The 13647-nt window shown below is 44.1% G+C and overlaps 1 non-coding gene across 1 annotated transcript; it reads left to right on the forward strand.

The window, feature by feature from the left end:
• Positions 1-2511: 2511 nt before the first annotated feature.
• On the forward strand, positions 2512-2600 carry trnar-ucg (transfer RNA arginine (anticodon UCG)). Its single transcript is given in 2 exon segments — positions 2512-2548; positions 2565-2600. It is a non-coding gene; the product is annotated as a tRNA-Arg (tRNA).
• The last annotated feature ends 11047 nt before the right edge of the window (positions 2601-13647 follow it).

Below are 13647 nucleotides of genomic sequence, written 5' to 3' on the forward strand. Positions count from 1 at the left end.
ACATCCCCACCTGCCCCTATATTTCCCTACCACCTACCGATACTAGGGATAGTTTATAATGGCCAATTAACCTATCAACCAGCAAGTCTTTGGCATGTGGGAGGAAACTGGAGCACCCGGAGGAAACACACGCAGACACAGGGAGAACTTGCATGCTCCACACAGGCAGTAGCCAGAATTGAACCCGGGTCGCTGGAGCTATGAGGCTGCGGTGCTAACCGCTGCGCCACTGTGCTGCCCGTGTGGTAATATACACCACAAACAGCAAGGGACCCAACACTGAGCCCTGTGGAACGCCACGAAAAACCGCTTTCCATTTGCAAAAACATCCGTTGACGACTATCCTTTGTTTGCTGTCACTGAGTCAATTTTGGATCCAACCTGCCACATTCCCCTGTATCCCATGGGCTTTCATTTTATTGACCAGACTGCCATGTGGGACCTTATCAAATGCCTTACTAAAATCCATGTAAACCACATCCACCGCACTATCCTCATCAATGTTTCTTGTTACTTCCTCAAAAAACTCAATAAAGTTAGTGAGACATGACCTTCCCTTAACAAATCCATGCTGACTATCCCTGATTAATCCGTGCCTTTCTAAGTGGTAGTTTATCCTGTCCCTCAGAATTGATTCGAATAATTTACCCACCACTGAGGTCAGACTTACCACATCCTTTTAAAATAATAGTACAACGTTCGCAGAGCTCCAATCCTCCGGCACCTCCCCCATATCCAGTGAGGATTTGAAGATGATCCGCAGCGCATCCACTATTTACTCCCTGGCTTCCTTTAACAACCTCAGATGCAAACCATCCGGCCCTGGTGATTTATTCATTTTGAAGGATGTCAGACTCTCTAGTACTTCCACTCTCATTATGCTTATCGTATCTAATATTTCACACTCCTCTTCTTTTACTACAATGTCTGCATCTTCCCTCTCCTTTGTGAAGGCAGAGACAAAAAACTCATTAAGAACCCCGCCCACATCTTCTGGATCCACACAGAAGTTCCCTTGTACATCTCTGATAGGCCATACCCTTTCCTTAGTTATCCTCTTGCTCTTAATGGACTGATAAAACATCTTTGGGTTTCCTTCAAGTAGTTGTATCCAGTCCACATCCACCAAATCACCTCTCAGTTTTGTAAAATTTGCCTTCCCCCAATTTAGAACTTTTACTTTTCGAGCTGCCCTGCCATTACTTAGCTTTACAAACTCATTATTGCTCGTGTAATAAGTGTAATAAGTAGAATAATTTACCAGTTACTCACCGATCAGCATCTTCCCCTGGACCATGGATGCAGAAAAGGCAGAAGAGACCAAAGAGCACCTCCTTCCCCCAGTCAGTGTAGTCCCTCACACATCAACTCACAGCTTTACACTCTGTCCAAACAGCACTTTCTAATTAGTAATTATTCATAAATTACACTAACTAAAACATTAGTAACCTGACCAATTACAAGGTAGCTATTTGAGGGTTTTTAAACAAAGAGCTTTTCTCCCTATCCCAAAGGCTCTTTTCAGATCCACCCACAGTATCTGAAAGGGCTGATTACTGTCTGAAGTCTGCTGTACCCACACCTCTGTCTATCCCTCTTCATCGAGAACAACCAGCATCATCTTCCATTCCTTTCACCATCATGTGTTTAACTCGCTTCTCCTTATAGACAGTCAGATATCAATGTAATAATGAAATGATCTGTGTCAGTGCTGGCCATTTCCCTGTCCTGATTTCAGACCCTACTCTGGACACTTGTTTCCCATTCCAGGACCTTCTTGTATTAATATTCAGCACCACCTGTCAGTCAGAAACTTGTCTCAATGAACCGATCCTTTTACTGAACTTCCAACTGCTGCTGTCTATTTCTCGAGGGAAAGAGCTGCTCACTGTATAAGGATGTGAGGGGAATGTAACCCGGCTGCTGGTGAGACGGTCCCGTCTTCTCAATCAAAATTTTACTACAGTGATTCCCAGATTCCCAGCTGGTCTGTTGAGGATTTTGTTTTCACAGAAATATCTTGTTAAATACAAATCTGATTCCAACATGTCAGTAACAGGACAGAATGGGAACCTTTTAAAAGGATGAAGCAACTATTTCAGTGGCTTCTCACTGTCCCCCTGAAGCCTGTGTGAAGGGGAATTACCAATAGTCTGTAATTTATTCCTTCCACACCGAGTTTGAGTTATTTGTCGCGTGAAAGATTGCTGAACGGAGTCTTTTACTGTCAGTTACGGATGAGAAGTTGACAAAAATTGGCAACATAAAGCTGTTCATAAAATAGCACCAGCAATTTGAGTCGGTAAAAGCAAAATTGTGTTTTAAAAGTTTATTTAAACCGCTACGGGAAAATAGATTTTTATGTACTTTTCCAGTCGATCACTTCTTTTCCACAGTGAAATTGGCAGCTTTCACAAATTCAAATATTCTGCCAGGTTGACAGGTTCAACCAATGATTTTTTGTATTTTGTGCTTCGAGATTCTCTGATTGAATCATTCATGTAAGCTAATGGCTGTGTGGCCTAATGGATAAGGCGTCTGACTTCGGTATATTCTATGATGTTATCAGAAGATTGCAGGTTCGAGTCCTGCCACGGTCATTTTGACCCAAAGGGATTATGCAGGGATTTGGGGATTGAGTCGGGGACTGAACAGATTGGAAACCCGACATGGACTCAATGGGGCGAATGGCCTCCTCATGTGCTGTCACTGACTTTATGAGAAGAGGGTGACCAATCAGAAGTGGGCTGGGGTAACAGCGGGTTCAAACTGCAGGAATTCCAGGTCCCTGAATGACTGAGCTGAAACTGCTCAGTTTCACTGCAGGAAACACCGTCTCGGGGGAAATAACATCACAAATAATTCCATTTGACTAATTATTCAATTATAAAACAATGTGAAGGTGTGATGTTACTTTTCACTGTGAGGGGAGAATCCGCCATCTGGGTAAATCAGCAACTTTATAACATCGTCTGTACGTTTAGAAAAGAAATGATGAAAACTCTCCCCATAACCCTGGTGTGGTGGAAAGGCTCAATTCAGAGATTGGAATATAACGAGAGCACAACATAAATCATTAACTGATATTTCCGGCATAAAACACACCCCAGCTCCCGTTCCCATGTCACTGCTGTCCCTATGAGGCGGTGGGTGACTCTGAAAAGAGACTTTGTTTTGTGTTTCTGCAGGAAAACCACAAAGATCCTCCCAGGCAGTGAAACTCATCTTCCCAGAATCTCCATACCAGATTGAAACAGAAAACACAAAGACAGTGAGAAAGTTCCAGAGAGTTACTGAGCATTAAAACCAATGAAATAAACCAATTCTAGATAGATGTTGGTGCAGTTTTTTCAGAGCGATTGTGGGTGGCTCTTAAAAGAGCCGTTGTGGTTCGAGTGTTTTCACTACATGGTGGAGTTTTACTTGGAGTTGATGTACTTGGTCACTCACTTTGTCCCTTCTCACATTCCGAGCGCTTTGTTGGGTGGAAATATTTATTCAGGCAGTTTCAACAGCTCAGAGCCGACATTGAGTCAGAAACCAGAAATGGGAGTACGGGACACAGACAAGGAATTTATGCTGGACCTTTAGAAATCTCACTGGTTATAGGCCTCAGTTAGAGCGTTGTGTCTAATTCCATGCTCCACACTTTAGCAGGAATGTCAAGGCCTTAGAGAGGGTGCAGAGGAGATTTACTGGAATGGTATCAGAAATGCAGGAATTCAGCTAATGTGGAAAGAATAGGGGTCTGGGGTGTGTGAAGCTGGGGTCCTTCTTCTTAGAGCAGAATGGCAGTTAATAGTTGTGTTCAACATTGTGAAGAGTTTTTATAAGAATAAAGACGTTTGACTGCAATTAGACAGAGCCTTGGTGAGATCACACATTATGGGCGGCACAGTGGCGCAGTGGTTAGCACCGCAGCCTCACAGCTCCAGCAACCCGGGTTCAATTCTGGGTACTGCCTAGGTGGAGTTTGCAAGTTCTCCCTGTGTCTGTGTGGGTTTTCTCCAGGTGCTCCGGTTTCTTCCCACAAGCCAAAAGACTTGTTGGTAGGTAAATTGGCCATGCTAAATTGTCCCTGGTTTCGGTAGGTGGGAGGGAAATATAGGGTCGGTGGGGATGTGGTAGGAATATGGGATTAGTATAGGATTAGTATAAATGGGTGGTTGTTGGTCGGCACAGACTCGGTGGGCCGAAGGGCCTTTTTCAGTGTTTGTACCTCTCTGTGACTCTGGAGATGCGGATGCTCGTTGGGTATATCCAAGAGAGAGATCGATAGGTTTTTGGATGCTAAGGGAATCAAGGGATCTGTGCTAGTGTGGTAAGATGGAGTTGATGTAGGAAATCAGCTGTGATCTTATTGAATGGCAGAGCTATTTCGATGGGCCGAATGGCCTACTCCAATTTTTTATGTAAAGTTCCATTCCTCTCAGGGAATATTTTATTTTCAAAAAGAGAAATACTGCACACACTGGAAATCTGAATAATAACAGAAGATTCTGGAAACACTCAGCAGTTCCAGCAGTATCTGTGGAGAGAGGAAGGTAGGAGCAATGTTTCAGGTCTATAGAAGGGTCACAGAACTGGACCACTAACCCGAGCTTCTCTTCTCCACAGTTGTTTCCGGACTGGCTGAGTGTTTTCAGTATTTTAGGCTTTTTCTTTCTGTATTTCATCCTTTTCCCACTTGACTATTTGCTGTGAAACTTTCAGCGTTGTGCTCAATTCTTTGTGTCGTTGTGTTTCCTTTATTTGAAGTAATGTAAATAGTTTCCTGAAATGAATTTGCCAAATGGTTGGGCAAATTGTTCCAACCAGTTTTTGAGCAAGTTCTCCACATGCACAGTGAAGGATTCCTTCACATTTGCGAAGACCATACAGGACTTGCATATCGATAGCAATGCCGTGTCCATGTGTCATTTGACATTGCTAGCCCATTCCCAATGTACCACTTCAGGAAGCCATAGATATTTGCACTGCAGTGCTATATCATGGTGATCTATACCCGTCACCATTGTGTGAATCTGTATTCATTGAACTTATGAACTCGGCAACTTGCACAGTTGAGTTCAGTTTTATTGACACCATGCATTGCTGGTGTTGCCATGGGATCCCCTCGAGGCCCAGCTCTCACAAACATCTTTGTTGGATTCCATGACAAAACTGTTTTTAAGGGAATGACACCTAACCTCCGACCGCTTGCATATTTCCAATATGTAGATGATACGTTTGCTAAATTTGAATCCGCAGCTGCATGAAATAATTTCCTTGCACGTCTTCATGGGCTCCATCCTACACTCAAATTCACCTTTGGAATGGAGCAGTCAAATGAGCTCCCTTTCCTTGATGTACTAGTTGAGAAATCTGCTAAGGGGTTTTCTTCCACGGTCTACCGCAAACCTACCTTCACTGGTCAATACACGCGTTGGGACTATTACAGTTCCACGCGCTATAAAATTGGTCTTATCGACAACGTCATAAATAGGGCTGAGCCATTTGCTCACCATGCAAGCTTGATGCTGAAATAGGGCGAATCAAAGACATCCTGCATTACAATGGCTACACTGATCAGATCATTTCTATCTGTATATCACACAAACTTATAAACGGGCTGAAGGACGTCATTTTGAGCCCTGAAAAGTGCCCAGTCTCCCTCAAATTACCCTGGAAGGGTAATATATCCCCAGTATTTGAGTAACAGGTGAAGCGAGCTGTTTCCTGCTGTTACTGTGCAGGAGCAACAAGTGTGGTGTTCGCCACTAACAGGATGCTGCTGTCAAGCAAAAGAGACATCCTGCCTATCACACAAATAGGTAACGTGATATATGAATTTGAATACCAGTGTGATGCTAGGTTTCTAGACCGTACATCCCAAAACTGGCGGATTGTATCAAATAACATGTCCCTTCCGCTGTTCGCAATGTGCCCAACCCAACCAACCCGTGCTTGCAAAACTCAAAACACAGTATCCAACATGAGATGTGATTCCACAAAAGGACAACATTTGCTAAATAATTCTCAGTGTGCTAAGAATTACACTGACAACCGATTTAAGACTGTCAGTAGGGCTCGCAGTGTGGTGCACTGGTGTGTACTGTAAGCTACATATATTAATACACAGGGCCCTGTTCTTTGCAGACAGAAAGAACATGCACACATGTTGTGCCAGTTTCAGCTAAACAAAATAAGTGACAGCCATTCACTGGCTCATTCTACAGGGCAATGCCGTGACCAATCAGAGTCAAGCTGCCTGGTTTAAATTTCAGACAAAGCTGGGCAGTTATCTGTCAGTTACCATAAACTGATGCATTCTGAATGGCAATGCCTCGACCAATCAGAGTTCACTTGCCAACCAATCAGCACTCTCTTCTCATACAGAAGAAAGTTGTTGTTTTCCCTTAAATTGGTATTCTTGTGGATTGCCCTGCTGAGTGCAAGACGAAAACAACTGGCTACCAAAGTTTGGACAACATGTCACCATTTTCACGAAATGATTACTTTTATTTTCAATATAAAAATATAAAGCAATATGAGTGTAACATTTACAGACAAATTCTATTACCTCACATTGCCTGATTCTTTCACACTGACAGACTATGTGAACTACTGTCCCGATTTTGCAGTTCTCACTTCCAGTTAGCAAATGTCAGCAATCTGTGATACAGTGCAGTTTACAGACCAGACCGTCAATCACAACATGCAATAATTGTTCAGCTTATGTTGGACTGGTGGGATTTAGAAATACTAGGAATTGAGATGAGCTGTTATTGTATTTAATTATTTGTTTCATGGGATGTGGACGTCGCCAGCCAGGCCAGCATTTATTGTCCATCCCTAATTGCCCATGAGAAGGTGGTGATGAGCTTCCTTCTTGAACCACTGCAGTCCATGTGGGGTAGGTACACCCACAGTGCTATTAGGAAGGGAGTTCCAGGATTTTTACCCAGCGACAGTGAAGGAAGGAATGGCGATATAGTTCCAAGTCAGGATGATGTGTAGCTTGGAGGAGAACTTTCAGGTGGTGGTATTCCCATGCATCTGCTGCCCTTGTCCTTCTAGGCAGTAGAGGATGCAGGTTTGGAAGGTGCTGCCTGACTAGCCTTGGTGCATTGTTGCAGTGCATCTTGTAGATGGTACACACTGCTGCCACTGTACGTCAGTGGTGAAGGGAGTGAATGTTGTGGACGGGGTGCCAATCAAGCGTGTTGCTTTGTCCTGGATGGTGTCGAGCTTCTTGAATGTTGTTGGAGCTGCACCCATCCGGGCAAGTGGATAGTATTCCATCACACTCCAGACTTGTGCCTTGTAAATGGTGGACAGGCTTGGGGAGTCAGGAGGTGAGTTACTCACCGCATGATTCCTACCCTCTGACCAGCTCATGTAGTCACACTATTTATAAGGCTACTCCAGTTCAGTTTCTGGTCAATGGGAACCCCCAGGAAGTTGATAGTGGGGGATTCAGCGATCGTAATGCCGTTGATGTCAATGGGAGATCGTTAGATTCTCTCTTGTTCGAGATGGTCATTGCCTGGCACTTGTGTGGCGCGAATGTTACTTGCCACTTATCAGCCCAAGCCTGGATATTGTCCAGGTCTTGCTGCATTTCTACATGGACTGCTTCAGTATCTGAGGAGTCGCGAATGGTGCTAAATTTTGCAATCATCAGTGAACATCCCCACTTCTGACCTTATGATTGAAGGAAGGTCACTGATGAAGTAGTGAAGAAGGTTGGGCCGAGGATACTACCCTGAGGAACTCCAGCAGTAATGTCCTGGTGCTGAGCTGATTGACCTCCAACAATCACAACCATTTTCCTTTGTGCTAGGTACGATTCCAACCAGTGCAGAGTTTTCCTCTTGATTCCCATTGACTCCAGTTTTGCTCTGGCTCCTTGATGCCATACTCAGTCAAATGCTACCTTGATGTCAAGGGCAGACACTCTCACCTCACCTCTTGAGTTCAGCTCTTTTGTCCTTGTTTGAACCAAGGCTGTAATGAGGTCAGGAGCTGAATGGCCCTGGCGGAACCCAACTGAGCGTCACTGAACAGGTTATTGCAAAGCAAGTGCCCCGTCGATGACATCTTCCATCACGATACTGATGATTGAGAGTAGACTGATTTGGCAGCAATTGGCTGGGTTGGAATTGTCCTGCTATTTGTGTACAGGACATACCTGGGCAATTTGCCACATTGCCGGGTAGATGCCAGTATTGTACCTGTACTGGAACAGCTTGGCTAGGGGCGCGGCACGTTCTGGAGCACAGGTCTTCAGTACTATTGCTGGAATATTGTCAGGGCACGTAGCCTTTGCTGTATCCAGTGCCTTCAGTCGTTTCTTGATATCACATTGAGTGAATCGAATTGGCTGTAGACTGGCATCTGTGATGCTGGGGACTTCAGAAGGAGGCCGAGATGGATCATCAACCCAGCACTTCTGGCTGCAGATTGTTTCAAATTCTTCATCCTTATCTTTTGCACTGATGTGCTGGGCTCCCCCATCATTGAGGTTGGGGATATTTGTGGAGCCACCTCCTCCTGTTGGTTGTTTAATTGTCCACCACCATTCATCATTGGATGTGGCAGGGTGTAGATCTGATCCATTGGTTGTGGGATCACTTAGCCCTGTCTATTACATGCTGCTTCTGCTGTTTGGCATGAAAGTAGTCCTGGGATGTAGCTTCATCAGGCTGATGCCTCACTTCAAGGTATGCCTGGTGCTGCTCCTGGCATGCCCTCCTGCACTCTTCATTGAATTAGGGTTGATCCCCCAGCTTGTTGGTAATGTTAGAGTGGGGGAATATGCCGGGCCATGAGGTTATAGAATGTGGTTGACTACAATTCTGCTGCTGCTAATGGTCCACAGCACCTCATGGATGCCCAGTTATACATTGCTGGTTCTGTTCAAAATCTATCCCATTTAGCACAGTGGTAGTGGCACACAACACGATAGAGGGTATCCTCAATGTGAAGACGGGACTTCATCTCCACAAGGACTGTGCAGTGGTCACTCCTACCAATACTGTCATGGACTGATGCATCTGCGGCAGGCAGATTGGTGAGGATGAGTTCAAGTATGTTTTTCCCTCTTGTTCGTTCCCTCACCACCTACCGCAGACCCAATCGAGCAGCTATGTCCGTTAGGAATCGGCCAGCATGGTCAGTAGTGGTGCTACCGAGCCACTCATGGTGATAGACATTGAAATCCCCCAGCCAGACTACATTCTGGACCCTTGCCACCCTCAGTGCTCCCTCCAAGTGGTGTTCATCAGTCTTTCGCTGTCTCTTGCTGGTTTGCTCAGTACCGTTCTCTGTCTGTTCCTTTCTGAGTCCTGATAATATCTTCCTGGTTTTCTGTGTGTCTTTCTCTGCCTGCCTCATTGTCGGTGCTGTTACTCCGTGTCCTTGTGTCATTGCGCAGTGAGGGTGAGTCCGTCAGCATGTGTGTTGCTGAGTCCGGGATTCTTGAGAAATCCGACCACAATCCTATTTTTAGAAAAACATTGGGGAAATGAACATATTTCACTAACGGGCAGCCAAACTTTAAAACAGCAGTTAGCAGAGTGGCGCAGCGGAAGTGTGCTGGGCCCATAACCCAGAGAACAATGGATCGAAACCATTTTCTGCTATTTATGCTTCGTAATAATGCAAACTGTTCACTTTCAAAACATCAAGTATTTCCCCATAATAACAAGATGCTTCCAAAGGCACTCTATTGCAATCAGCTTCTTCCTTCCAGTGAACACATCAATCAGTAACAAATCTCATTTGCTCACACGAACACAAGCTGCAAACACGGACCAGCCGAGTCTCTCCCACTTTGTCAACCCCTTCCTGCAGAGCCTCCTCTCCACCACCAGATGGTGATGTTGGCCACAATAAAACCAGGACAAATGGTCACAGTGAGGAGACGGTCAGTCACAGAAAATAAAACAATAACAGGGAAAACCTTTACACAACAACAGGGGACATCTTTACACAACAGAAAACATATTTACACACCAGGAAATACCTTTAGACAACAGGGAGAACACAATCATACAAATGCCTTGTTTCTCCGACTCAGTCTCGTTGTCTCTCTCTCTGTCCCTCAGTTTTGCTTCCTCACTGTCTATTGGTTTTCTGTGTGTTTTTCTCTCTGTCCCGTTGTCGATGGTGTTACTCAGCGTCCTTGTAACATTGTGTAGCCAGGCTGAGCCTCCCAACACCTGTATTGCTGTAATAAAAACAGAAAATGCTGGAAATGCTCAGTAGGTCTGGCAGCATCTGTGGAGAAAGAAACAGTTAACAGTTCAGATCTGTTTCCTTAGCTCACATTAACTTTGTTCTCTCTCCACAGATGCCGCCAGACCTGCTGACTATTTCAAGCATTTTCTGTTTATGTTTCAGATTTCCAGCATCCGCAGTATTTTGCTTTTGTACGTGTGTTGCTATGTCTGGGACTGTTTGAGTGCAATGCTATTGCTTTATAAACAGCGTTGAAACAAACATTTATCTCGCTAACACACAGCACTAATACACAGCTGGATATAAACAGCAGCCTGCAGCAGAGGGCGCAGTGGAAGTTTATTAACACAAATAATTCACCAACACTATATTTACTGCTATCCCCAATCACACCACGCTTCGTCTTAACACGTTTTACTCTTTATTTGCATCAACATCTTCCTTCCAGTAAACACTTCAATTTGGAACACAGCTTCCAAATCACCTTTATTCACAAACCCGAACACACACCAGCCCAGACTTTCCCCTTCCTGTCAACCCATTCCTGCATCACTGCCTCTCCACCAACAATTGTTGCTAGAATCATACAATCATAGAATGGCGACAGCACAGAAGGAGGCCATTCAGCCTGTCGAACCCGTGCTGGCTCTCTGTTAGTGCACTAAAATAAAAGCAAAATACTGCGGATGCTGGAAATCTGAAACAAAAACAGGAAATGCTGGATTCACTCAGCAGGTCTGGCAGCATCTGTGGAAGGGTCACTGACCCGAAACGTTAACTCTGCTTCTCTTTCCACAGATGCTGCCAGACCTGCTGAGTGAATCCAGCATTTCTTGTTTTTGTCTCTGTCAGAGCAACTCACCTCATTTCACTCCCCAGTCAGTTCAATTTTGGAGGTGGGAAAACTTCTCGAAAGAATGATTCGGGACAAAATTAATAGTCCCATGGACAAATGTGGGTTAATTCAAGAAAGCCAGCATGGATTTCTTAAGGGACAATCATGTTTAACTGTCCTGCTGGAGATTTTGATGAGGTAACAGAGAGGGTTGATGAGGGCAATGCTGTTGATGTGGTCTACATGGACTTTCAAAAGGTCTGGCAGCATCTGAAAGGTCACTGACCTGAAACGTTAACTTTGCTTCTCTCTGTACAGATGCTGCCTGACCTGCTGAGTATTTCCAGCATTTCTTGTTTTCATTATGGCACAGAGTTCCCTTTTCAAACTTACAGAATTAACCACAATAGTGTACTCTGAGATTCAAGTTAAATATCAGCCCAATATTTACACACATTATGAGTTTATAAGTTTCAGTATTAATTCCCATAGTGCATCCTGACATATACATTAGATATAACATAACATAAGAACAGAAGAAATAGGAGCAGGAGTAGGCCATTCGGCCCCTCAAGCCTGCCCTGCCATTCAGTAAGATCATGGCTGATCTGCCCCAGACCTCAACTCCTCTTTCATGCCAGCTCTTCATAGAACTCAACTCTCCAATATTTCAAAAATCTATTTACATCCTCTTTAAATACTTTCAGTGATTTAGCCTCCAATACTGACTGGCGTAGAGAATTCCAGACATTCACTACCCTCTGAGAGAAGACATTCCTTTGCATCTCAGTTTAAATGAGTGGCCCCTTATTCTGTAACTATGTCGCCTATTTTGAGATTCCCCCACTAGTGGAAACATCTTCTCAACATCGACCCTGTTAATAAAAACAAGAAATGCTGGAAATACTCAGCAGGTCTGGCAGCATCTGTGAAGAGAGAAGCAGAGTTAATGTTTCAGGTCAGAGACCCTTTTTCACCCTGTTAAGCACCCTCAGAATCTTGTACGTTTCAAAAAGATCACCCCTCATTCTTCTAAACACGAATGAGTAACCTGTTTAGCCGTTCTTCATAAGTCAACCCCTTCATCCCAGGAATCAGCTGAGTGAATCGCTTTTGAACTCCTCCAATGCCAGTACATCCTTTCTTAAGTCTAAATCTCCAGTGCGTCATCAGATTGAGAGAATCTGAAAGATAGCATAACCTGAGATACAAACTGAAATTTCAGTTTAAAACTCCCCTGGATTGTGAAACTAAAAGATACAATAGCAATTCAATTTGTATAGACTGTGCTTTGGATCATATTCCAGCCCTCATACAGTATCAGACTGGAAGATACTGTAGCAATTCCATTAGTGCAGACTCAGCTCTACATTACAGAGCAGGGAACATATTTAAACAACCGGGAACACTTTTACACAAGATGGATCATATTTACACAACTGAGAAGATCTTTACACAACAGGGACCCATTTTACACAATAACAGAGAACATCTTTGCACAACAGCGAATACAGTAACACAACAGAGAACATATTACACAGCAGGAAATATCTTTAAAAGAACACAGGGAACATCTTTACACAACAGAGAACACAATTACATAAGTCATCAGTCTTTCGCTGTCTCTTGCTGGTTTGCTCAGTACCTTTCTCTGTCTGTTTATTTCTGAGTCCTGATAATATCTTCGTGGTTTTCTGTGTGTCTTTCTCTGTCTGTTCCTTTCTGCGTCCTGATAATCTCTTCCTGGTTTTCTGTGTCTCTTTCTCTGTCTGTTCCCTTCTGGGTCCGAATGATCTCTACCCGGTTTTCTGTGTGTCTTTCTCTGCCTGCCTCATTGTCGGTGCTGTTACTCTGTGTCCTTGTGTCATTGGGCAGTGAGGGTGAGTCTGTCAGCACGTGTGTTGCTGAGTCCGGGATTCTTGAGAAATCCGACTCCAATCCTATTTTTATAAAAACATTGGGGAAATGAACATATTTCACGAACAGGCAGCTAAAATTTAAACCAGCAGTTTGCAGAGTGGCGCAGCGGAAGCGTGCTGGGTCGATGGATCGAAACCATTCTCTGCTATTTATGTTTGGTCGGAAGACAAACAGTTCACTTTCAAAACATCAAGTGTTTCCCCATAATAACAAGATGCGCTCGTTTGCGATCAGCTTTTTCCTTCTCGTGAACACATCAGTCAGTAACAACTCACTTTTGCTCACACGAACACAAGCTGCAAACACGGACCAGCCGAGTCTCTCCCACTTTGTCAACCCCCTTCCTGCAGAGCCTCCTCTCCACCACCAGATGGTGATGTTGGCCACAATAAAACCAGGACAAATGGTCACAGTGAGGAGACGGTCAGCAACAGAAAATAAAACAATAACAGGGAAAACCTTTGCACAACAACAGGGGACATCTTTACACAACAGAAAACATATTTACACAACAGGAAATACCGTTACACAACAGGGAGAACACAATCATACAAATGCCTTGTTTCTCCATCTCAGTTTCGTTGTCTGTCTCTCTCTCTCCGTTCCTCACTTTTATTTCCTCACAGTCTATTAGTTTTCTGTGTGTTTTTCTCTCTGTCCCGTTGTCG

The sequence above is a fragment of the Heterodontus francisci genome, unplaced genomic scaffold (assembly GCF_036365525.1).
Source record: "Heterodontus francisci isolate sHetFra1 unplaced genomic scaffold, sHetFra1.hap1 HAP1_SCAFFOLD_51_2, whole genome shotgun sequence".
NCBI classification, from domain to species: Eukaryota; Metazoa; Chordata; class Chondrichthyes; order Heterodontiformes; family Heterodontidae; genus Heterodontus; species Heterodontus francisci.